Below are 25,568 nucleotides of genomic sequence, written 5' to 3'. Positions count from 1 at the left end.
AGTCCATTTACTTGTTTTCAGATGCCTTTGAAAGCATTGCTTTATTTTATTTTTTTCTTCAATCTTAGCTTTCCCGTCTGCTTTCCAAATTCTGAAGCAAAATGTTAGGAGGCAAAGTGAGGCTGCCTAGTAGGAACCTATAATGGTGAAATGTACACAAGATTTCCCATTAAGATTTTCTAGCTATTTCTCAGCAACTCTTGGCTTGATATGGACAAAACAATAAATGAAGAGCTAGGTCAGACCAATTTGTTTCTTCTCATCCAGTATTCTATCTTATAAAAGGATTGTTTGGAATGATTTCTAAACATACTGAAAGCTTGTTTACACTCCAATCTGAATTTTTCCATTGGTTTCTTTCACTTGTTTTCTAGTTTATTTACTATAATTACTTTTCCCAAATGTCAGAAAACATTCTTTCTTTGGGAAAATTACAAATTTATAGATATTTATAATGTTCCCCATAGTCTTTATGTTATAGACTTCCATTTGGAAAAATCCTATATTGAAGGAGAATGTATGTGTGTGTGTGTAATTTAGATACATACATAGTTATATTGTATCATGTTATACTAAATTGTGCCATGCTGTGGTCTATTATGTTTAAAAATCACTTTGCCCTGCCCCATTCTGAACTTTATCAAGTCATAATATCCTTACTTTTATGCTATCTTGAACACTTTCATATAAACTTTAAAACCATGTTACCACCTAAGCATCTCCACAGTTATTAACTAACAATTAGGCTTTACCATGTGTTATCTGTATACATTAGATCAGACTTGAAAAAAATATGCATAAACAAGGAAATTATCAAACAGTAAGATGGTTACATATTCATTGTTATTTGTAATTGAATTCATGAGTCTTTAGTTAATTACAAAAATTGTTGTCTGACATTAAGATATAATGCCATATGATTTCACTCATATGTGGAATTTAAGAAACAAAACAGATGAACATAGGGGAAAGAAAAAATAGAGGGAAGCAAACCATAAAAGGCTCTTAACTGTAGAGAACAAACTGAGGGCTGATAGAGGGGGAAGTAGGTGGGGGGTGGGCTCAATGGGTGATGGTATTAAGGAGGGCACTTGTGATGAGTACTGGGTATTATAAGTGATGAATCACTAAGTTGTACTCTTATAACCAGTATTACAATATATGTTAACTAAAATTTAAATTAAAATTTGAAAAAATGACATCGTGTGCTTGAATTTCATCAGTAAGTTAAATGGATGCTTTTTAGTTCCTGGTAGCATTGTCATGCAAGCAAGTTCACTGAAAAGTGCAATGGACTAGCAAAAGGTTGCCATCTAGAAACCGAATGCAAATGCATTTTCATTTTCAAATGATACGTATTTTCTGTTAATGTCATGCAAATATATACCCAGATACATGTGCATGGTAAAGATGACTTGGTTGACAACCAATTTATTTGTAGGTATCAAGTAGCAAAACTACTAGATCTTTATTAACCATCTGTTAATAATCTTGATTAACCTCTTATTGACTACTTGTATTTTGTAATTATGATTTGTCATTACAAGTCTTAAATTTTCATGTTAGGGAGCCAAACTAAGTTAGTGGTTTTTGTATGAAAACTCCTTGAATCAAAGCATAATGATTGGCATGAACAATAAAAGTTAACATTGGGAAATGATTTATGAACATGGGAGATTAATTTGATAACTTATTTTCCCAATGATGAATGATATAACATCACTTATTTAGGCAGTCGTGAAATTTTGTGTGCAAGTACCCCTCTGTGCTATAGCTGTAAGACATAATATTTGCCATCAGTGAGCTTACCTTATAAAATTTTAAAATAAGAAGTGATCAGAGAAATCATCTATTGCATTCTCTGTGTTTCACAGTATAGAAAAGTATCAAGAGGTCTTAGTTCCCTAAGATCACATGAATAGTAGCAAAGGTGACTCAATGACATATGTTAGTGAGTGCTTTCTCTAGCTACAAAATATATATTTCTTTCTAAAATTTGATTGGTACCAATTCCTTTAAAAATAAACAGATAACATGAAAAGGTGATACATCCTGTCAAAAATGTTTCTAAGGCATATGCATTAACTTTTGAATATATAATCACTTTTTATGATACTATTACCATAACACTAAATCACAAGTAGTGGTTATTTTTTATTATATAAATATCCTTTAGGGAAAAAAAACTTTATTTTCTCTTTCAAAATGTGAAGCCTTTTAGGAAATGGTCATTTTAAATGATAAATTTAAGTGACTGCTTTCCTTAAAATTAAATACAGACTTAAAGAAATTTCAGGATTTCATGTCCCTGAGGATACCACCAACAGAGGTGCAAATAACTTGGTTCCTTGAATAATTGCTAGAAAACATCTTAACCTTTTGCTCTGGAAATTCATTAGAGATTTTGATTAGGTTTTAACATATCAATAATATAAACCAGTACTTCCTTGGAAGACCTGATTTTGCAGTATGCTATTAACTTGTTAATATTATGTTATAAAATTTGAGATACACTGCAGTAAGGAATTATGAAATACATATATATATATATATAAATTATTTCCACTTTCCATATGAACTCTTTCCCTGTTTTGTTATCTCAAGAGTAATTTGGAATTGAAGTTTATCTACTATTACCACCTTTTTCAAATATTTAGAAAATCTTTCTTCTTTGGGAATAATCATAAATTTAAATATTTTATAATATTCCTCTTTAATTTTTATATTCTTGATTTCTAATTGGAAAAAATCTTATTTCAAAAGGGATTTTGTGTGTGTTTATGTACATGTGTGAATATAATGTATATATTCATATAAAATTAATTAATATATCATAAATTTCTTGATTTTAAATTCAGTTACTTAACCTAATATATCCTCTATGATTATGTTCTATATTAATATGTTTTCTTTTCTGTAAAGGTTTTTCAATCTGCCAAGTGAAGTGAATAAAGTAAAACATATCATTCCATCTCCATAGAAGACTCATGAAGCTTTGCCTTACCTATGAGATGAGGGACCTATTCTTAGACCAGGGCAGACTGAAGGAACATCAAGATATGGAAAGGTTTTTAAAAACATTTCTTTTATTTAAATACTCAGTAATGATCACATAATATTTTCTTCTCTTTTCTACATCTTACCTTTTCCACTCAGCATCATCTTATACACTTGAAATATCTCCAAGTTAATTGAAGCATCACTTGTCCATTATCCCTGTTCTCTACTAGGAGACTTCAATGTCAACGAACTAAAACTATTTGTCAGGGGTCAACTCTGCCACTTTCCCCAGGATGTGGAAAGCGTTGCACTTTACCTTTAGGTGATTGAGAAAAAAAAAAAACATGTAACAAGTTTCCTTTCTTTTAGTTTACTGAGGGGGTATTTTTTAAAATAACCTTTTAATTTAGGGATCCCTGGGTGGCGCAGCGGTTTGGCGCCTGCCTTTGGCCCAGGGCGCGATCCTGGAGACCCGGGATCGAATCCCATGTCGGGCTTCCGGTACATGGAGCCTGTCTCTGCCTCTCTCTCTCTCTCTCTCTCTCTCTCTCTGTGACTATCATAAATAAATAAAAAAAAAATTTAAAATAACCTTTTAATTTAAGAAAAGTTTTAGATTTACAGAAAGACTGCAAAGATAGCACAAAGAGTTCCTATATATCCAACATCCACTCCCTTCATGTTATCATTCTACATTGGTATGTAAGTATGGTTATACTTGTCACAATCAGTGAACCAATGTTGAAGCATTATTAACTAAAATCCATACTTTATTAAGATTGCCTTAGCTTTTACCTAACATCCTTTTTCTGTTCCAGGATTCCATCCAAGATCCTATATAACACTTACTACCCTTATCTCTTTTGGTTCCTCTTGGCTGCAAAGTTTCTCCAACTTACCTTGTTTTAGAAGACCTTGACAGTTTTGAGGAGTACTGATCAGGTATAATGTAGATGCCACTTTACTGGGATTTGTTAAAATTTTCCACTATAAAGTTATGCTTTTTCCTCCTTTTACATAATGTACATTTTAGAAGGAAGTCACTATCCAGCCCACACTGAAGGAGTGGGGAGTTATGTTTCACCTTCTTGAAAGCAGAGTATATACATAAATTATTTAGAACCCTTTTATATAGGAGGTTTATTTATTCTTATTTATTCATTCAAACAATAATTTATCCATATTAGCACAGATGTATAAATATTTTATGCTGTGGGTGATAAATCAATGCTACAGTATTTATTTTGGTGAAAAAAAGTGTTCTAGGTTTGTCTACTGGGAATTCTTTTAATTGTATTCTTTGTTCATTTGGCATACCCCCATAGTTATGGGTTTTTAAGTCCTTATTTTCCTACACTTCAAAATGCTCTGGGTTCATCTTATACGTTTCCTGTTCCAGTGCTAGAATCACCCATTTCTCTAAGGAGAGCTTTTAATTGAAAAATGCTATTAAAAACCAGACCCAGTTGTGAGGTTTGCCCATTGCTATTGGGGGTTGTTGTTGCTAGGTCCCCTCAGCTGACAGAGAAAGAAAATACTTACATATATTCAAACTTGTATATACACACACACCTATGATTATTTCTGTACATAAACATCTGTGTCTATACTAAAATTAACATGAGTTCATATTTGAAGAGTCAGTTTTTACATGTACCCCATGCTCTATTTGGTAAGTATGTATTTAAAAATCGTGATAAAATAAGGCAGTCATGAATCTGAACATTTTAAGATTTACCAAAAAAGTTTGAAATGAAATATTAGTCATTAAAGTAAAAATAAGGTCCACTTAGTTCACTACTTGTATCAGTGAACCTTGAGAAGGTAAATCATATATTATTCAGTTCAAATTTGACTTCTTTATTAGCCTAACCCAAAACAGGGGTCACTAATTTTATTTTATACAGAATTTTAATTTCCTAAATATGAGCTTTGTGGTTCACAATGAAACATTGATTAGGCAAGAAAGGAAAATATGTCCTTCAGAGCAGATATTACAGGAAAATTTCTAAATTTTATTTAAACAAATTAAGCAAGAAACTCTTATTCTAATTAACAGCTTCTATTGAAAACATGCATATCATTTTTTTATATTTATAAGGCTGAAGGTGAAATTTTGTCAGAAGAATAGTATATATTCTAATAACAACATAAGAAGTAAAATGAGAGAATTTTCAAACTTATTCCCTTTATTCTGTACTATTTTTTTCCTGGAAGTAAAATGTAATGGTCATTTCTCTCACACAAGGCTTTATCACTGTTACTTAAGGAAATATACAATGTAGTTCTAGATATTTTAAAATGATAGCTGTTGAAGAGAAAACATTTGTTTCAGAAGTATATAGACAACCAAATAATTCAAATATATACCTTTGTAAGAGGAGTTGTGCTCAAACAACAAAAGTCTGAATCAAGAGGCTAATGAGGAATCTCTGTTGCTCTTGGATTCTTCTGAAGGGAAAAACTGACTTTGCTCTAAGGAGTAGTTATATTTTATTGTATAACCAGATGGCATTGTGTGTCATGAAATAAAATAGAAAAGCACAAGGTTTACTGTAGATGGAAGCTGATTCTTTGAAATATTTCCTCACCACCAGAGTTTGGAACACCAAGCTTGTGGGTGGCTTTCGTGCATGATAGGACTTTGATCATGGCTCCTCCAGGGGATGATTCAAAGGCAATGGTCCACTCTAGGCCTTGCTGATAGCAACAGTTTTATATTATAAAGCGTCTGTTATTAACATACTAACATTTATGAGCTTACTACTCCTGAGATTGGTTTGAGAGTCTGAAAACTAAATTTTAAAAAAGCTTTTTTACATTAGATGGTACTTCATTTTATGGTTTTTTGTTTTTGTTTTTGTTTTTTTGTTTTTTGTTTTGTTTTGTTTTGTTTAGTTGAGGGGTGGTGGTAGAATTTTTGTTTTGCTTTGTTGGCAATAAGGACTCAGATGATCTCATCGGACATATTCTCAGCTCTGAGTTCAATACCTAGAGTATTAGATTACCAATCATGACCAGTTAATGGGGTCTAGAGTTATGAAACAAAATAAATTCTATGATTAACACAAGGGCTATAAAAATCTCTAGACTGCTGGTTCTGCATCATGAATTTGGACTCATATTAGACTTCAGGTTTATATTCTAAGTTTACCATTTTGACTTTATGTCTCCTTGGGACAAATGTTCTTAAATGACCTCTAATTATTGTACTGTCAGTAGAAACTAGGAAACGGATATCATTAGCTGTCTTGCCTGGATAATTAAGAAACAAGTTCAGAGGGATAATTGCTGCATCATTATTTCTCTTTACCTTCTGACAAATTAGTTTTTTTTTATAATTGAGTTGACCATATGTTTAAATTTATGCAATTAACAACACATTATTTTAATTTAAAAATTTATATACATATACAAACTATGATTTTTCATTATCCTACTCTGATACCTTGGGCAGGTGATGAGGATGGGGTGAAGGTGGAGTTTAAGTAGGTTTCAAATAAGTGGGTTTTTTTCATTCACCTCCTGGGCTTTTTGCCTATGTTTGTGAATAGACAGAATATGGAACAGAGAGGACCAAGGCTCTTAAATGTGGCTCTGAATGCTTTGGACATTTTAAATAAAGAAGTTTTTGTGTTATCTTACTGCTCCCTAACGGACTCAAGTAGATGAATCAAGACAATATAGAAATGAATTTGAACAATTTTACATTGCCTTTGATTGTCCTAGCAGGAGTCCTAAAGCAAAGCCTACACTAAGTGATGTGGGAGGTTCTAGAAGATATTAAGTGTGGTATGAGATAGCTCTATCTAAAGCAATTAGTGTTAAGATCTTAAATTGATGGCAGGCTTTAAGACTTTCAGAAATGTTTAAATCTCTGCACCTTTAAGCACACAGACTTAGAGAACATATTTCTTCCTGAAATAGTTTTACAAGAGTTAAAATGTACTGCATGTTAGAAGCTCCTTCTGGCTTTATACTATAATGACATGGATATTAGTCAGCTTCCAGTCTCTCCAAATTTCTCCAGAAGTTGCCCCTTCACCTCCTCCAGAGCCTCCTAGTCTCTTACCAAAGATTAAGAAAAATCACTGTTAATTACAAGTCTAGAGTCAAACCAGGATTTGTGATAGGGAAAAGATAATAAAAAAATTGTTTCCATCTTTTTGCCATCTTTACAGGAGTGTAAATACAGAGACAGGCATATGGTTTGTGGTATTATGATCATAATGAAGAAGTAGAGCAAGATGAATAAAAAATCAGAAGAGTGGCAGAGCCTTGCATTCTCCTACTATTTCAGGATGAGCATTTTCAATCCACAGTATGGGTTAAAAGATGAAATAACAGATGTATAAAAATCCAAACACATGTAGCCAAAGCTAATCAAGTATTTGTGGTTATTATATTTTAAAGAACATCTACCAAAAAGACTTATAGATTTGGAGACAGAGCTATTTCAGCCAGCTTCCCTAGAAACATATAAAAATAATTAACCCTAATAATAGAAGTTTTAAGTAAAAATTTGATATTCATGATTGCAAACTATAAATTACCAGAATACTTCATTAACGTAAAAGATAATAAAACTCAATATTGATGGCTGAGTAGGGAATTTTAGAAAGTTTCTTTTCATCAGTAAGTAGAATAAGAAGAAATACTGAGAAATTCAAAGTAAAGAGATGAAAATAAAGGATTAATATAAGAGTTAGATCGAGATTAACATAAGGTGCTGACAGTGGGATAGTGAGCTAACTTCAGTCAGTTAGTTTTAATAGTTTTACATGTAGTAAGTGATATAATCCTGTACGCCCTATAAAGTACTCTTCTGTTTTATGGAATTTAAGCTCTACCTTAAGGTTGTTATGGATCTTAGCACACAATGCTTAGCACATAGTAGATGCTCAGTGATCTGATTAAATAAATTAGTTATTTAGAATATGAGCAAGATGGTTGAGTAAAAGACAAGTCCAAATGCTTATTCTTGGAGAATGGAGAGAGTAGCAGTGTTCCTGACAGAAAGACTGCAGCAAGTTTAACTTGGGAAGTAGATAAATTTGGTATTAATCAAGCAGTTAATATAAAAGGTGCAGAAATACAGTTTAAAGAAAACCAAAGGTGAGCAGAGTTTTATCTTTTAATTCTTTTGGTTCTCTATGGTATCTCATAAAATGTTAAATATGCTTCATAAATAAGGAGATTGGGATATATGCTGATTACTGAGATTGTTTCTTTCTGATCCTCAGAGACATATTTTTCTTCATAACTTTTTTAAAAACCAGATTTAATTTCTTCTGTACATTTTAACTTTTAGGGTGGAAAGAACATACATAGCAAAAGTCAAAAGTTGTAATAGGGCAAGATACTGGCTTAACTGGGACAGAGAAGCTAAAGGAATATTTAATTAAAAGATCTAATAGCCATTTTCATTGACTTTGGTTGCAGAGGGAACTTGAAGTGTTTTGCAATGCTGCAAAGATTATGATAACCAAATCAGTAGAGGAACAATAGAGAAGCTGAAGCAAGAAAGAAAAGATAAGGATTATTGAAGGGAAGACATAAGCATTCAAAAAAAAATTCTCTTAGCAAGGAGCTCTCTACATTTAATTCTTGTCTTTCTCCAAAATTTCCCGAATTATTTACACAGTGCATAATTAGAAGCCAAACCATTAGCTGTTCTATTGAAGTCCAGTATAAATTTGTATATTATAAAAAGTTATATAAAATATGATTAGACAAGAAAGCAGTTATTAATCCTGCCAGCAATACCAGCTTAAAAAAGTTTCCATTAAATGAGCACGAATAGAAAGAAATCTATTTTTCTTAATATAAATGACTTAAAAATGTTTGTTAATTAATATACTTTGAGCTTCACGGTTTCTGTGCCATTTCTATTATTAATCTAATCATTTCACGTTCTACTATAATTATAAGGTAGATCATTACTATTGGCAGATGAAGATTATAAATGGTGAGAAAAACTAATTATGTCTCCAGCAAATATAAGGAGGTGTGCAGTCAATCCAATTAGAATAGCAAATTGATTGATCAAATATATAGTGTATTCATTTTGGTAATGGACACAGATTTTATTATTTCAATATTAGTTAATGGCTAAAAAAAGAAATATGCAGAAAGGTAGAGTTACCATGAGTTCTGTCGACCAAGGTGGATTTTGCCCCCAGAGGGACTTTTGTGAATGTCTGGCCCCTTTTTTGATAATTGTCATGATTTGGGGGAATGGGAGTTCCCAGCAGCATCTGGGAGGTAGAGGCCAGGGTGCTGCTAAATATCTTACTATGTACATGTCAGAATTCATAACAAATAATTATTCTGACAAAATATGCTAGGGCTGAAAAACTCTAATTTGCAGCATATATTTCTCATGGTTGTTTGTATTAATTTTCCCTTAGTTGTGATCATTTACATATTTCCATGGACTTCAGCAGATATAAGCTATAATAACTTTCAAAAGGACTTTGTCTTTTTAAAGGTCATATGGGCAAGACCATTCTTACATGTCTTAATTGTGATAAAATGATGATATTAGTGGCAGAATGACCAACATATTTTTGCTTAAAGACCAATCTCCACTAGTTTGACCTAATTACTTTCTCCAGTTCATGTTTGCAAGAAGATAGGATGATGACTAGGAAGGACACATAACATATGATGAGGGCAATTTATTTCTCCATGTCCTTGAGCAACAACTGTTCATTTGTCAACCCAACTGAAAACTCAAATATGAACCCTTTTTTCATTTCTACTTTATTTCAGAACTATAGGTCTAAATATTCCTCCACTATATATATTGTGTTCACAAATGATGTTTTTTGCATGTAGTTCAAAGTGTAAAAAAAAAGTGTCTTGTCTTTTTTTACTGACACACACTTTTTTTTAACTTAGCAACATTTATTTATGAATCTGTTCAATCTGTCCATCTCTGTGGCCACTGTATAGCATCTTCTTAGTTAGATTTGTTTCATTGCTTGCCTTCCTCAGATCCATGTTGCATATAGCACTTAGAATGACTTTTTAAAGTTCTTGTGAATGCCACTGTCTGCTTAAATGATTCCCATTATACTTGGGATAAAATTCACAGCTTTTAAAATGACCTACAGGAACCCAAATGATTTAACCCTAGCTTCTCTAGTGATATTTTATGACTCAAGTTCCTTATTCCTGGTTAATGTTTGCTGATGACACCAATTTTGTTCTCCCTGCTTTAGATGGTTCGAATATGCAGAGTCCTCTTTCTAGATAGCTCCTCTCCATCATTATGGTCTCTGTCTAGATATCATTTGCTCATACAAATTTTCCCTGACTTGGATCATTTAAAATTAGGGGCCCCTGCATTAATCTCTTATTTTATTACTCATAACACTTAGTGATAATATGGAATTATCAATTTATTTTGTGAGCATTTGAATAATATGCCACTGTAACTAGACTTTAAACTCATCAAGATACCAGCATCATGTCAATATCATTCATCCGTGTCTCAGGGAAGCCCAACCTAGCCTTTGGAACAAAGCAGGCATTCCATAAGCACAGAAGTTTTGTATAATGTAAGAGTATTGTAATTAACTAATTAATCTTTGATCATTCACAGGAACTAATAAAATTACTAAATCTTATCATAAACCCAATTTTATATTTGGAAGTACAGTTTTTCAAAGTTTACTTCAGACCATACAAGATTCAATTTTCAAGGATATACTGAATTTGGAAAACAAATCAAGAGCTGTTAAAATAGAAGTCATGCCTACTTTCAGCCAGAGACTACCAGTCTAGATGTATGCCAACTCGAGTACCATCAAGCAATTCGCTTACAGTATTAAGATAGTTAGGGAGGAAATATACCCAACCATCCCATTAGAGCAAGATCCACTAAAAAGATGGTGGTATAGTACTAGACTGAACTAGAACTAATCAGTGAAAAGCATAGCAGTGGGGATGCATTTTGTTACTTTGGAAATCTTATGGGACTGAATGAAATTTTTCATTCACACTCACCTATGGCTCTGTATTTACAAAACTGTTCAGTTCGAACCTTATGCTCATCATTTTATTTTTCCCATGAAAATTGCCTTAGTTAAATATTTCTTTTGATTGAAATTAATATATTTTCTCAAATGCTTAATGCACTGAGAGACAAGGTTTGCTATTAATACAACTTTTGTTTAGTTATGACATTGTATTATTCTGATCTTGAATTTATCAGTTACCTAGAAGAAAGGAACTGCTGTCATGAGCACTGTTATAGGCTCTTGGAGAACAAATCAGCCAACAGATAATCAAAGAGACCTGTCCTTGTGGAGTCTGGAATCTAAAGAGGAGGACCATAAACATTAGATTTTATGAATTAGGATATCATAACTCATAACTAAAAACAAAAAAGTATAGGAGAAAATGAGTGCAGAGTACCAGAGGTAAAATAAATAAATACATAATAAATAAAGTCAAAATTTTGAGTAAAGTGATCAAGATAACCTTTCAAGGAATATGACATTTGAACAAGCACTTGAAGGAAGTAAGAGAATTGCCATTTAAATAATTCCTTAGAGTTTTTGTACTTTGTGCATTTGCTACTTTTATTTACTATTTTCCCATGTTAGATTTCCCTTAAATATCTGCTGATTCTTAAAGATTCTTTTGGATTGAAGAGCAAAGAACTTAAAACACTCTATATGCTCTGCATATGTAGGTAGGGCTTATGGGTTGATAGAATTAATTTTAGGGTGATAAAGCAGCAAGTCATTATTCTACAGGAAAGCCTCAGGTATTAGCATATTTTTATTTTCTCTAGGCTGACTTACTTTCTCTAGAGAAAAAAAATCTGTCTATATATTCCCTGACTTTGAGGATTTTATTTATTTATTCATGAGACAGAGATAAAGGCAGAGACATAGGCAGAGGGAGAAGCAGGCTCCCCACGGGGAGCCTGATGTAGGATTCGATCCCAAGACCCCAGGATCATGACCTGAGCCAAAGGCAGAACGTTCAATAACTGAGCCACCCAGGCGTCCCTCACTGATTTTGGAGGAAAAAGCATGGATCCTGGCATTCTAATGGACTAGGGAACAGAGCTGAGACTCATTCACAGACTTTTATTTAGTCTCTACACTACAATGTTCCTGGTGTCCTTTTATTCAGGGACTTCGCTAATAATCTCTCCATGAAGGGAGAAGAAAATTTCTGTTTCTTGTGGATCTGGGTTGGGCTTGTCATATGTCTGCACGGGATAGAATTGTGGATCCTAGGAGTTTAACTGTGCTTTAAACAGATTCTACTAGTTCACTTGTTTTCAGGCCCATACTTTACTCAAACCTTCCAGGATCTCTGGTCCCTTCACATTCTGAGCCTTTCTGGGAATGTCCTGGAAAAATCAACCTCCTTCTCATCTTTAGTTTCTCTTTCTGCACATTTCAGTTTCTTTGTTTCACTAATTAAGTTAATATACCTCAGACCAAGTTCTGTCTTCCAAAATTGTGTTCATATCTCTAGCACAATTTCATTTTCTAGTCAGTTATTATAGACATTTACTTTGAAAAGATTCTCTTACAGTACTGTTGATAATGTTCCCCAAAGGAATAGCAATAGACATATGTTCAATCTGCTATTTTTAATCAGAAGTCAGTACAATGCATTTAACAATTTAGTGTGAGGCACTGTGCAAGGCGTTACTGGGAAGACATAAATTATTATAACAGGATATCTATGCTGCAAAGACTCAAGAAAAACATACTCTCACATAACCCTAACTTAGACCAGGATGATAAACATCTGCACTAGATTGAATAGCCCCTCACCCCCCAAATTCATGTCTACCGAGAACATAAAAATATAGCCTTATTTGGAAATAGGATCTTAGGAGATATTATCAAGTTATAATGAGGTCATTGTAGATTAGGATGGGCCCTAAATCCAATGACAAGTGTCTTTGTAAGAGAAAGTAGAGAGAGATTTGGATATAGAGACATAGAGGGGACATGGCAAAAAAGAACATGTGATGAAGTCAGAGATTGAAGTGACACAGTTGCAAATCAAGGAACTCCTGGGGCAGTAGAAGCTAGAAAAGGCAGGAAGGGTATTTCTTGAAAATCATCAAAGGGAGCATGGTCCTGCTGAGACCTTGATTTTGGACTAATAGGCTCCAGAATTCAAGATAATAATTCTGTTATTTTAAGCTACTCAGTCTGTGGTACTTTGTTATGGCAGTCTTAGGAAACTAGTATGTGTAAAAACACCAATATAAAGCAAAAGTGTGATAGTAGAACACAAGTAGGACACAGCTCACTGCATATAAATGTAGGAAAAAGCAAAACCTCTGCATTTACCTTTGGTAGAGTGGAAATTCTACAAGTAGAACTGTATTTGACGTCATTAAATTACATGGCTGAAGTTCCTGATTATATAAGGACCAATTTCTCAGTGATAATTGCTAAAGTAAGGATTTTAGCACAACTGCACATTCACATTTTAGATCACATATTTTCTCAAAATAGTCACTTAATATCTTCTGAACATATTTGAGGAAATAAAAGCATATACGTCTAACAACATAATCATTATTTCTGAAAGAAAGTTGAATGCTATTGCTAGATATTCTTGGCTCATGAATTTCCTTTATATGAACAGACATGTCCCCATTACTTTTAGGCTTACTTCCTAACTTCATAAGCACTGAGAATAACTTCTAAAGAAGTACTCTATTTTACTATTATAATCCAAATTGTTACCAGGATTATTTTAGCTAAAGCAAGAGAAATGGATTTTGAATGTCTTAGAAGAGAAGATGAATGTTTAAGAAATTGAAGTTTAGAAAGAGACAGATTATGTTTGACAAATTCTAAAGATATTTTGAAGAAGATGAAAAGTGCTGGTGATGTAAGACTCAAATTGTGTAAATTTGTTCAGCAATTACATATGAATTAACCAACCTGTCAATATAGAATTGATGCTCCTGAGATATTTCAAGTAAGTTTTGCAATCCGATTTTTAAAGTTAATCAAAATCTTTAGGGAAGTTAAACTGGTGAATACAACTATAGTTGCAAACACATGGCAGTTAACTGAAAACTATTTGGATAGAGAAGAAAATTGCTTCATTCATCACTTGTAAGATCAAACATTTCCACTTGAGTAACTCACAATATGTAATAAAACAGTTTGCTTCAATTTTTCTCTTGGAGGCCAAGTACACACTAGTAATACTTTTTCTCAAGTTTCTGAAATATCTCTCTTTTATTTTTTTCTAAAATCCTGTACCCTTATCCCAAACTAAACTTTAGCTTGCTCCCAGGCCCATTCTTACTCCTGTATTCCCTTTCTTAATAAACTGAACTATGTTGTTGAGAAAAAAAAATGGAAATGGAAAGTCTTCTGTAGCTATCATTCAGGCCTAATGTCCAATCAGTTGCTGAGCTGTTAAACCACTGATCTCATGTATCCACTTTTTCTGCTGCTCTAGGTAGGATCCCATTATGCCAGTGGCCCCCCAGGTGATCCTTCTTAGATGATTCTCTACACTGATGCCAGAGTGATATTCCTGAGTTACAAATCTGGTCAAGTTAAGTCTTGCTTGAAAATCCTCTAGCACTCTCCATAACTTTCAGGATAAAACTCATACTTTTATGGCTTATGGCCTAGTACCAAAAGCCATTTATGATCTAGCACTTGTTATAGATCAGCATTATTTCCCAAGATCTGATCATAGTCTTTAGTTTCTCTAATTGCATTAAGCAATCAGATCAAAACCTGGGAGCATGTTATGTTGGTCTCCTCTGTGGCTTTGCTCATGCTCTCCCCCTTAAAGTAGAGCTACCTTTCTCCATCATGTATAATAAGCTGTCAGGAAATTTACCTACAAAATTCCATCCATGTGTCTCCTCCTCAGTGGGTTTGTCATCTGTCCAGTTTATTCTAGTTAGGTAGCCAGCTTAATACTTGAACTTTTAGCTTAGAACAAATGAAAAAAAGTAGGCATTTTATGACTGGTATTTTAAAGTAAATTTCATTCTTAATGTATATGATCTAATTTGTGTTACACTATTTTTAATGTAATCCCTAATGCATGATAGTTAAGAATAGTGTTTAGGAGCATGCTCTCTGGATTCAGTCATCTTGTGTTCAAATCCTACCATTTACCAGCTGTGTGATCTGAGGAAAATATTTCTCTAAGCATCAGAGTGCAATAAGGTAACATCACCAAATGATGTTTCAGAGTTCATATTCATTTTCAAATCATTCATGAGTTTATGATGAAGATCTTAGAAATGCATTTTAAAGGGAAAAGGTTTACATGTACTTATAGTCTAGTTCCTAAATGATGAGAAGTGAGGTGATATTGCTCTTAAATGTTAAGTACTGCTACACCAGCACTACCTTGGATGGCCAAAATGGTAACAGGACTCAGTACAACCTAATGATATGATGCTTAGTGAAGCTCCATTCCTTGAGAACAAATCACTGGAAAAAAGGAGCAAGAGATGGACTCTGTGGTGAGATTCTCTTTTTGTCATTCCTCACCTGCTCTCCTCAGGAATAGAGCCAATGTACTACACTGATATTTGCTACCTAGGGTTACTATTTACTGTCTTAGCTTTATCAGTGGAAAGAATCCAAAGAATGAATTGAGAATAGTTTTATCTTCTATGTACCTGCATTTAATTAAAATACACATATAATTAGAAGTTTATTTTTGTAGATTAAAGAGTTATTAAAATGGATATTTGATGCAATTTAAAGCATAATATATTCTACAGATGAAATAATATTTTGTGTTGAATTTTTATCACATGAATGTATTTAAACTACAAAATTCTCAAACACTGTGAAACATGCTGGGTTAATTAGCATTAGAGAGCAAAAATATCATTACATGTTATTTAAAGTAGAGCTTTCAAACTATTTTGGTAAGATTTATGTACTAGCATATTTTCCAGAAATATCATTTAATAGTGCTACATGATATAAGTGATTTAAGTTAAGCTGAATCATAAAATAAAACACTTTATTTTTCTTTTCAGCCTTTCTGAAAAGCACATGGAAAAAAAGAAGCAGTAATTTATTTAAATGCTTTTGCTCTTTTTAAAATAAGTGGTATTATCTTTATTATTTTCTCATGAAGTTCATGTTTTTGAATGCTCCTAGGATGACTGTTTTTGCCTGCACTCCCCTAGGTGCCCTGTTCCTGCCTGACCTATAAATTTTGTATCTTTGTTGTACTTTTTCCCCTAATTCCTCACAGCCCAAACACAACACAAAAGGTGTGGATAAACCCTCCACCTTCACAAAAGGTGTGGGTGAACCCTTAACAAATTATTGTTAGTATTGCTTAAAAAAAAAAAAAAACCTGCAACAACTTGTAGCAGAACATTGGCTTGCAGAAGATCACAAGACACAAGATCATAAGACAACATTGGGTGATATCAAAGCAAAAGTATCCGGCTGCTAGAATTAACTACTTTACTCTATTTCATGGATCCACATCCCTGCCTCACAACATATATTCTATTGTTGATAGTTTTGGCATCTGACAAAGACTTATCCCTACCTTTCATCAGTCTCCTCTGTGCCCACTATTGAATTTGAGTCCTGATATTAAGCTCCCTGCTCTGTATTTATAGAATTCAGATTGAGCAGGAACCCTGCTAAGTAAATTTAATGAAAATTCCTATTCTTGGCATCTGGCATCCTTAATATCTGATTGAATTCCTCACCCCCAGTCCTCAATATCTTATCACTGTGGCCTGCCTTCATGAAGAATTCTTTAGAGTATAACAAGCAAGAATCTCCTTTATTCCTGATGCTTCCTTATAGTAACTTGCCATCCACTAGTCCTCAGCCCAATCCCCCAGCCTGCTCCTTATAAATCCCTACTTGTCCTTGTTGAAGTTGACTCCAATCTCTTTCCCCTAAGTAGCTTCCCTTGAGTACAGTATGCCTTACCATCTTTAACAAGTGTCATGAAATATTTATTTCTTTAACAAGACCAAACATTGCTTCTTTACTGGTCTCACAGATTTAGAACATATTTTTTTAATGTTACAAATTATAGAAAATTCTTCTCTTGGCACATCAAAGAAGGCCTTTGAAAGAACATAGTTATACCACAAAGTAGAATCTTTAACACTCATGTTGTTTATGCTTTTTCATAATTTTTTCAGATACTCTTTGAAGACAAAAATGACACAATGTTATTTAGTTCATCTACCTGGTCAGTGGTACTGACACATTATTTTATTGTAGTGATCAAAAATATTGACTGACTGAATTTCAGTAGTAAATTTTTAAGAAATAGGATTGTCCATCTTATCATTTTCTCTTGTCTGGGAATAGTAGTTTCCATTCCTAATTCTGCTCATGTTTAATATGGAGTGATTTAAATAGGAATCTGTCTGCTTGAGAGGGATCATGGATTTCCCTCTTACAACAGAATGAAGATTTTTTCCCCCCCTATGGAGGATTTAACTTAGAATCATTTTATGGGGTTTGGATGCTTATCTAAACACTTTCCCTAATATTGTAGCATTCTGTAAATGCATTGGGAAAATAAAATATCTAAAAAGTAACTATCATCTGGGATTCCTTATAAATCTCATTTCTTCCAAACTGTATATACCAAAGCATCATCCTTACACAAGTGGTTACTTTTTTGGCTTTGCTGATGTTTTGAAGTGGTGCTTGAAGAGAAAGTAGGAGGACAGAGAAATATTTGGGGATTTAATTACAAATCAAGGTCAGATGTGCCATAGCAAGGGCAGTCAAAATAGCATGACTGCAGATACACACATTATAGTACTGTGACCTTTATCTGGTTTTCACACCTGCCCTAGCATCAGGCTGCAGACTGTCAGCATGAGGCCTTGCCTTTTGCCTCTTTCCTTGTTTCTGACCCATTCTCCTTTCTTTGGCCTGTATTATCTGCAAATGAAATGTGAGGAAGGTAACTGATACTCTGTAGACCACCTTACTTGAAAAGAAATCAATAAACTTGATTTGACAACCCTATCTTTAGCAGAAAATGAAAAAAAAAGTCCTCATTTGAAGTCTATTTAATGGATAGTTATTATACATTTACTATGAGTATAGCATTTTCACATATTCTATAACATTTAACTTTGAGTAAAAGGCCCATGTTTGATATAAAAATTAATATAACATGGGAGTAAATAATTTAGTAACCTTAACAAATAAACATCACTACTCAGATTCAAACACTTATCTATTTGAGTCCAAGTTTGCACAGGGCAAAACAGGAAGAGGCAAATGCCAGCAATTGCTAGCATTTTATTACTTGTTTTTGCTGTTTTTGTAAATTATTTCAAAACAACACGAAAAAGTGGATGTTCTCACTTCTACTTCTACACTCAAATAAATTAATTAATTAAAAATCCAATCCCAAAATCCAACAAATGAAACAACTAAAATTCCAGATAGATTAAATAAATTGTAGGAGTTCACAAAGCCAGGAAGTGGTTGAGCAAACGCTTAATTCCATGTCAAACATTAAATCAATATTTTACGTTGCTATATGACAAAAGATGCATAGATTCCCAAGTGAGGTCTGAATATTATGTACAACTACAAGCATGTTAACAACAAAATCAACACTGAACAAAATTACCCAAAGACTTTGAAAACAAAGCAATCACTCCAGTGTCTTTCCATTTGCTTAGTTTGGGATATTCTCTAGCCTTGACTTATATTAACAGGATACTTCCAAAAACCTCTGTGGCAGAGAAAATAAGTAAAGGTTATTATCATTTTACTTAAGGAAAATTTAGTAGGATGTTCTTTCTTGCATGTGATTTTCTAAACTTACCCCATAATTAGTTGTAAAAATGAGATTGGAAACTCCTCTATCTCTGACAACCAAATTGTTTCTTAATCTAAGCTGTAATCATTATAGAAATTTAAGGCTTGGAGATCTACCATTGTTTTAAATAGAATGCACAATCAAAACTCTCATTCTTCATTTGACAGATCACTGAGACCCATTGATCTGTACTTTGGAAATGATTGTGTTCATTGACTATATCTTAGGTAGATGAAAATAGAATGTATAAAGCAATTAATTAAACTATAATCAGTAAACAATAATCCTAACCCTGCACATTAACTTTTTATCCCAGCTTCAATAATAGATTTTAAAACACATTATGCATTGTGGGTAACTATAGTAAAATAAATTACAATTTTAATTTGCCAGCCCGGTGTATTTCCAACAAATAAAGTATAAATATAACACCCTGAAAATGTGTTTTCCAATTACAATTTTTAAAATCCCTTATATTTAATTAGTCTTCATATCACAACAAATTTGATATCATTTGGATCAAAATTTCATTTGATGCTGAGAACAATGAAATGAAATGTGAAGGCCTTTACTCGCCCATTTAAAAATTTAAGGCAGTGAGGATAAGAGAGTTAAATAATCTGGCTAGGATGTTAGAGCATCTGGGATTGCAATTTAAGTCTAACTCCCAAATCATGTGTATTTAATACAAGAGAGCAAGAAAATTTCAGATTATAGAGAATTTTAGAAATAGGTAGTCATCACAGAGATTGCTCTCTATGTTGTACTTGAGAGGAGAAGAATAAGGTCCTTTAATAGAAATGTGTTGAAATCTGTATAGATTATTTCTCTATTGGAGCACTTCTGGGTAGTGATAAAACAAATTCAGAATTAAACCTTTTTAGTAGATTGTACAATTGTACCTGTAAAATAGATCTTATATTTGGAAATAAAGCATTACTATGAGTAGTAGGTATAGAACAGGAAACATGACCTCTGGCTCTTAATAGCGAAAGTTGGAGGATCCCTGGGTGGCTTAGCGGTTTAGCGCCTACCTTCAGCCCAGGGCCTGATCCTGAAGACCTGGGATCGAGTCCCGCGTCGGGCTCCTGGCATGAAGCCTGCTTCTCTCTCTGACTCTCTCTGTCTCTCTCTCTAACGTCTATCATATATAAATCTTAAAAAAAAAATAAAAACAGCAAAAGATGGAGAGACTGCAGGATCAATCCAACGATGCAATCTATTCTTTGCATGCTTCTTCTAGTGGTGTTAGAATTGTATATCCAGTTGTTCAGTGCACAATGCAAGCTTAAGTCTTTCTTTTTTCTTTTATTTATGATAATCAGAGAGAGAGAGAGAGAGAGAGAGGCAGAGACACAGGCAGAGGGAGAAGCAGGCTCCATGCACCGGGAGCCCGACGTGGGATTCCATCCCGGGTCTCCAGGATCGCGCCCTGGGCCAAAGGCAGGCGCCAAACCGCTAAGCCACCCAAGGATCCCTTCTTAAGTCTTTCTTAAGAGGAGTAGGGATAGGCACCTACCTAGTGTAGTAATCAGAAAATAAGTGCTTTGCTGATAGCAGGGCAGGCCTAGGACATGTTTTGATTACTTATCTCTGAGAGGTCCTCCAATAAAAAATCTACTCAAACTGATGCAATACAATGAGAACAACAATAGAATGTCAGCTGCTTATCAATTCAAATAGTGCTTATGACAGTGTAAGATTTCTGTATCTCTTTAATCCTCATACAAAATTGTTTAAATTTGATTTTATTTGTTTTCTCTGTATGTGCAGGGACAATCATGCATGCATGGGAACATGACCCATACGAATATCTCTATAGCCTTTTCCCACAGTACATTCGAATTCAGTATCTAGAGGTCGTTTAGCTAGTTAAATGAGCAAAGGAGCTGTTTTACTCTAACAAATAAGAAGAAAATAGTTTATTTCTCAATAACATTTCCTAACCATTGTCAGTACTAGCATAATTTTCACCATTATTTGTTTGTTTGAAGGTGGTGGAGATATTGGCATGTGCATTATTAAGATAGTCTGAATATGGTAATTTTCATAATGAGATTTATTGTATACATCTCCTGGAATAAAAAAAGGACTGCTCTATTCTAAAGCATTTAAATGGCTGTAGGATAGGGAGATTCGATTATTTTTAATGGAACAAAATCTGTATTCTGAGTTCATTAGAATGCTGACTGCATTGAAGAAACAAGTTCTGTTCTTACATCACTCACATAATGAGATGGTATATAAAAAATTCAGTTTTGTGGTGTCCAACACATGGATGGAATTTAAATGAATATAAATGAATGGTAAATGCCCCTTCAAAGAATGCAGGTGACTTTATTTTTCCCCCAGTTTTTGGTTCATGATTTCATGGCACATGTTCCAGCCTGAAACAATTTTATCAAATAAAAGTAGAGCAGCAGCCAACTTTTGAAAAATTTAAAGTTTCTCATTTTTCACTCACTTCTGCTGTGCCTAGTGTAGTGTTTTGCTTGTGGTACAAATAAAATAAATGCCTGTTCATTTAAAGCAGAAGAATTTAAAACGCAATGGGATTGATTTACAGTCTGACTGACAATTTGTTCATAAACTCTGAACCAGTGTCAAAATGAATGGTTTTTATTTTCATTTTCTAACTTATCAAAATGAACCTTGAAACATCTCTGGCAATTTACCATTTTCTTTATTAATTTTTAAATATGTTTGAAATAACTGATGAGATACAATAAGCATAAAGGACCATGACTACCTTCCATTTTGTTCTTTGGTTCTCCAGCTACCAACTGCATTTATTACAGTGATTTACTTTGTCAGTCTCAGTTTCTGATCTTTTTCCTCATTCCACCTCCGTGTAGAAGCTTACCACTAAATATATAACACAGCTCATCTAGATTTTATAATTTTTACAACCAAATTTTAGCTAGGCTAACTAAACTTCAGTTGAATTTTAGAGTAGTGTTGACCTTAATACCACATTATTCTACAGTGAATATGGTATTTCCCTTTTATTCTTTGTATTTCTTTTTCGCAGCAAAATATGTGGAAGCTGGACTTCATTAGGCTGTCCTAATAATAAGATTTTAGGTCCTGAAATTTCTTGCGTCATTACCCTCAGCGTTCTGCTTTTAGATATACAACTAAATTAGAAGAGGAAGTATAATTTATTGAATTCTGGTATACCACAGCAATTATATGTATATGTGTATATTATTACATATACTCCTATTTCACAATATCTCTGTGAGGTAGGTACTACTATCCTAGGAAATTAAATTATATTAAGTACTTATCTATGATCACCAGATTTTAAAAAACCTAAAATGGAATTTTAGGAGTTTTCCCATCCAATTCCCTAGTGTGTGTTCTTTCTATTATACCAAGATAATAATTCAAAATATGGTTTTGAAATAAGGCTGAGTAGAAATCTAATCTGGTGAAATCCATTTTTTGGTTAGTGCATTTTTGATTCTGCAAACATTGATTTTGTTGACTTATAGGTAATATTAAATATATTTCACTTCTACCTTATTAAAGTCATAAACATATTTATTATTGTAGGATATTCTTTCCCATTCCTTAACTGTCTAAAAAATGAAGAAAAAGCTCTAAGAACAAACTGAGCCTGAGGTAGAATCCCTGTGTTATTCTTATTCAAATAATTTTCTGTATGATAGTAATAGACACCTTTGCAGATGAACTACTGAAAATCACAAGAACAGTCAAAACATATACATATAACTTTTCTCATGAATTTTCACAGAAGATATTCCAATTAATTGTTATATATATATATATATATATATATATATATATATATATATATATCCCCCCAGGTGGATCTTATGGATGTTGACATTCATAAAATGAGGTTTACCAGTATAGACTTTATATCACAAAACTTCATTTGGTGCACACTTCTAAGTCCATAATGATCCTGAAAAAAACCTATATATTGATGGTCAGGATTTGTTTTCTTAGAAATACCCTACTTTATAATTTTATACCCCTATCAGGCATATCTTTGCATGAAATTTTCAGTCCATGAGATTCTTACACTAATATAGCACCCCCTCCCCCAAGTCTCCGATATGCTTTTATGCTCATTTAACATCTGGCAAGCAAACACTTCCCTCAAACATCAACCAATTGGATTGCTGGTATATTTTTTCAGGTTAGAACTCTGATATTAGAAAATCTTATTTATAATATATGTAGAGCTTCTAAAACAAAATTAACCTCAAGTTGAAAATGAGACTTTTATTAAGGTGACCTATAGACAAATTAAACAAGACATCTCTTGATCAAAAAAAAAAAAATGAGAGGGAGAAAGAGAGATATTATTAGCCAAATAATTCTTTGAGACATGTAAACACAAAGCAAGTTTTTACCCTTGCATGTATATTCCAGCATGGTTTTGTAGGGGAGGAATATGTTAATAGTAAAATTACAGAACCAATTGTGACAGTTATCTCCAAAGAATTATAACACAAATTTAAGTGAGCAAAGATGGATGCATGGAATTAATTTCAGCCGGGTATCTACATGAAATAGTATTAAATAAAATAACATAATAAATCATAGATACATTTACCAAATTACAGTGACAATAGGGTCAACAAATCCCCAGGGTTATCAGGGACAACACAACAATCCTTTTATAAATATTTGGTGAGTGACCTCTGTGATTCTGCAAATATTCTTGTATTTTATTTAACTGAGCATATTGAGGTCATCAAGAATAAACTGCCTGTAAAATTACACTCATTTACATCTGAATCTGCCTTCATCTCCTTGTCTACAATGTTGACAAAACAGATGGCCCTTCTCTCTTTAAGACAAATTGTTCCACTGCTCTTGATCTTCCCCCATTCGCATATATTTAGAAACTTCATCCAGTGTTTATTTTCCATCTCAATAATAATTTCATCATTTTCCTAAGCCATTTCTTTCTTTAATATCTAAGATTTCTTAATCCTTCAAAATTGATAATCTTCCAGTTTCTGTCCTCTGCTCATTCCATAGATTTTGCATGGATGGCATCATTTATACCACATTTCAACCTATACCTCTTTATTTATAATGTGCAGTCCAAAAGCTTGAGCTAAAGACCCATACAGTCAACCACCTGCTGAATATCTCCTTTCTCTTGAAGACTCATAGGCATGTCACATCAGGATTTCCAAAACAGAACTTATTATTTTTCCTTAAAATCCCTGTTTTTTTCTTCTGAATTTCTAACATTGGGAAATGTAATCCCCCAAGCTTTAAACAAGGAGAAAATATTTTACCTGTTGCTTTCTTTTACTTCCTTTCATAATTAGGAATGAAATTCTGTTCATCCCACTGAGTAAACTTCACATCTGTTTTTTTTTTCTCATAACCTAATGCTATTGCCTTTATCATTATGCATTAATTAGTCTTCTGATCGGTATTTCTACATCCAGTCTTGACATTTTAGACTTTATGCTCCACAATGCTGCTAATATTGTATTCAGAAAAATTGCAATTCTGGTCATCTTTTTCCCCATTCTTAAACCCCTGATACTTCTCCATTTCTTATAGAATAAAGTGTAAACTTATTTATCTAATGCATAAATCTCTATTTAATCTGGCCTCTGACTTAGCCTCAGTCACATTTTTCAAGAATGACTTATAGATCTTCAAGAACCAAGCTATTTCATGTTTTCATGCTATTTTCCCAGAGTTCCTTGGCACAGAATATATTCAACCAATATTCTTTTTTTTAAAGATTTTATTTATTTATTCATGAGAGACACGGAAAGAGAGAGAGGCAGAGACACAGGCAGAGAGAGAAGCAGGCTCCATGCAGGGAGCCCGATGTGGGACTCCATCCTGGGACTCCAGAATCACACTCTTGGCCAAAGGGAAGTGCTCAACCACTGAGCCACCCAGGTGTCCCTTCAACCAACGTTCTTAAAGCCCAACACTATAACTGAAGAAAATGTGGCATATTGCCTAGCAAATATGTGCTTTCTCTTCCCTAGTAGAGAGCTATCACTAGACAATCACCTTGCATTTTGCATTTAGTGTGATCAGACCATAGTTCTCACCAATTGATTGGAAGTGAACCTGGCATCTGTCACTTTTGAGTTAAGTTACTAAAAGATTGTCATGTTTTCTCTATGTCATTTATCCTTCTCTTCTAGTTGGCCAGATGCAGAGAACAATGAGTTTCTAGGGAAAAAGCAAAATCATAAGATGAAATAAGTCTGAGTTCTTGAGACATTGCATGGAGAAAAGCTGTCAGTAAGTATCATCTACATTGAACAGTTAGTTGAGGAAAACATAAACTTCTATTTTGCTACACTACTAATATTTTGAGCTATAATTACTACAACAGCCAGTGTAATCTTAACTAATACAAAAATGGCTCAAATAAAATGAAATCCCTGTCATTTAGAAACTTTCAACCTAGTTGTGTTACAAAGATCCTTCCATAATGTAGTTAATATAATTTTTAATAGCTGAATGATATTACACTTAGAGTATAGAACATCACTTACTCATTCTTTTATTATCAGGAATTCCATTTCTGACTCTTCAGTGACACAAAGCAATAGTTAATAGCCTAGTGTATATACTTTGTTTCTTGTTCTATATTATTTCCATAGTCTAACTCCTTTGAAAAGCATTGCTGATCAAAGATTAGAATATTTAAATGAATATTGCCTCTATGGTTTGATCCACTATAAAAACCTGACTTGTAAACATGTATCTGAGTTGGAAGG

General features: G+C 33.3%; 1 long non-coding RNA gene across 1 annotated transcript in view; it reads right to left on the bottom strand.

Moving 5' to 3' along the window:
- Positions 1–25,568, bottom strand: part of LOC129494527 (uncharacterized) — a 1,043,078-nt gene that overhangs the window by 92,747 nt on the left and 924,763 nt on the right. The window lies entirely within an intron of this gene.

The sequence above is a fragment of the Nyctereutes procyonoides genome, unplaced genomic scaffold (assembly GCF_905146905.1).
Source record: "Nyctereutes procyonoides isolate TBG_1078 unplaced genomic scaffold, NYPRO_anot_genome, whole genome shotgun sequence".
NCBI lineage: Eukaryota > Metazoa > Chordata > Mammalia > Carnivora > Canidae > Nyctereutes > Nyctereutes procyonoides.
Note: the sequence above shows the minus strand (reverse complement) of the source record. Positions and strands in the feature narration are given on the sequence as shown.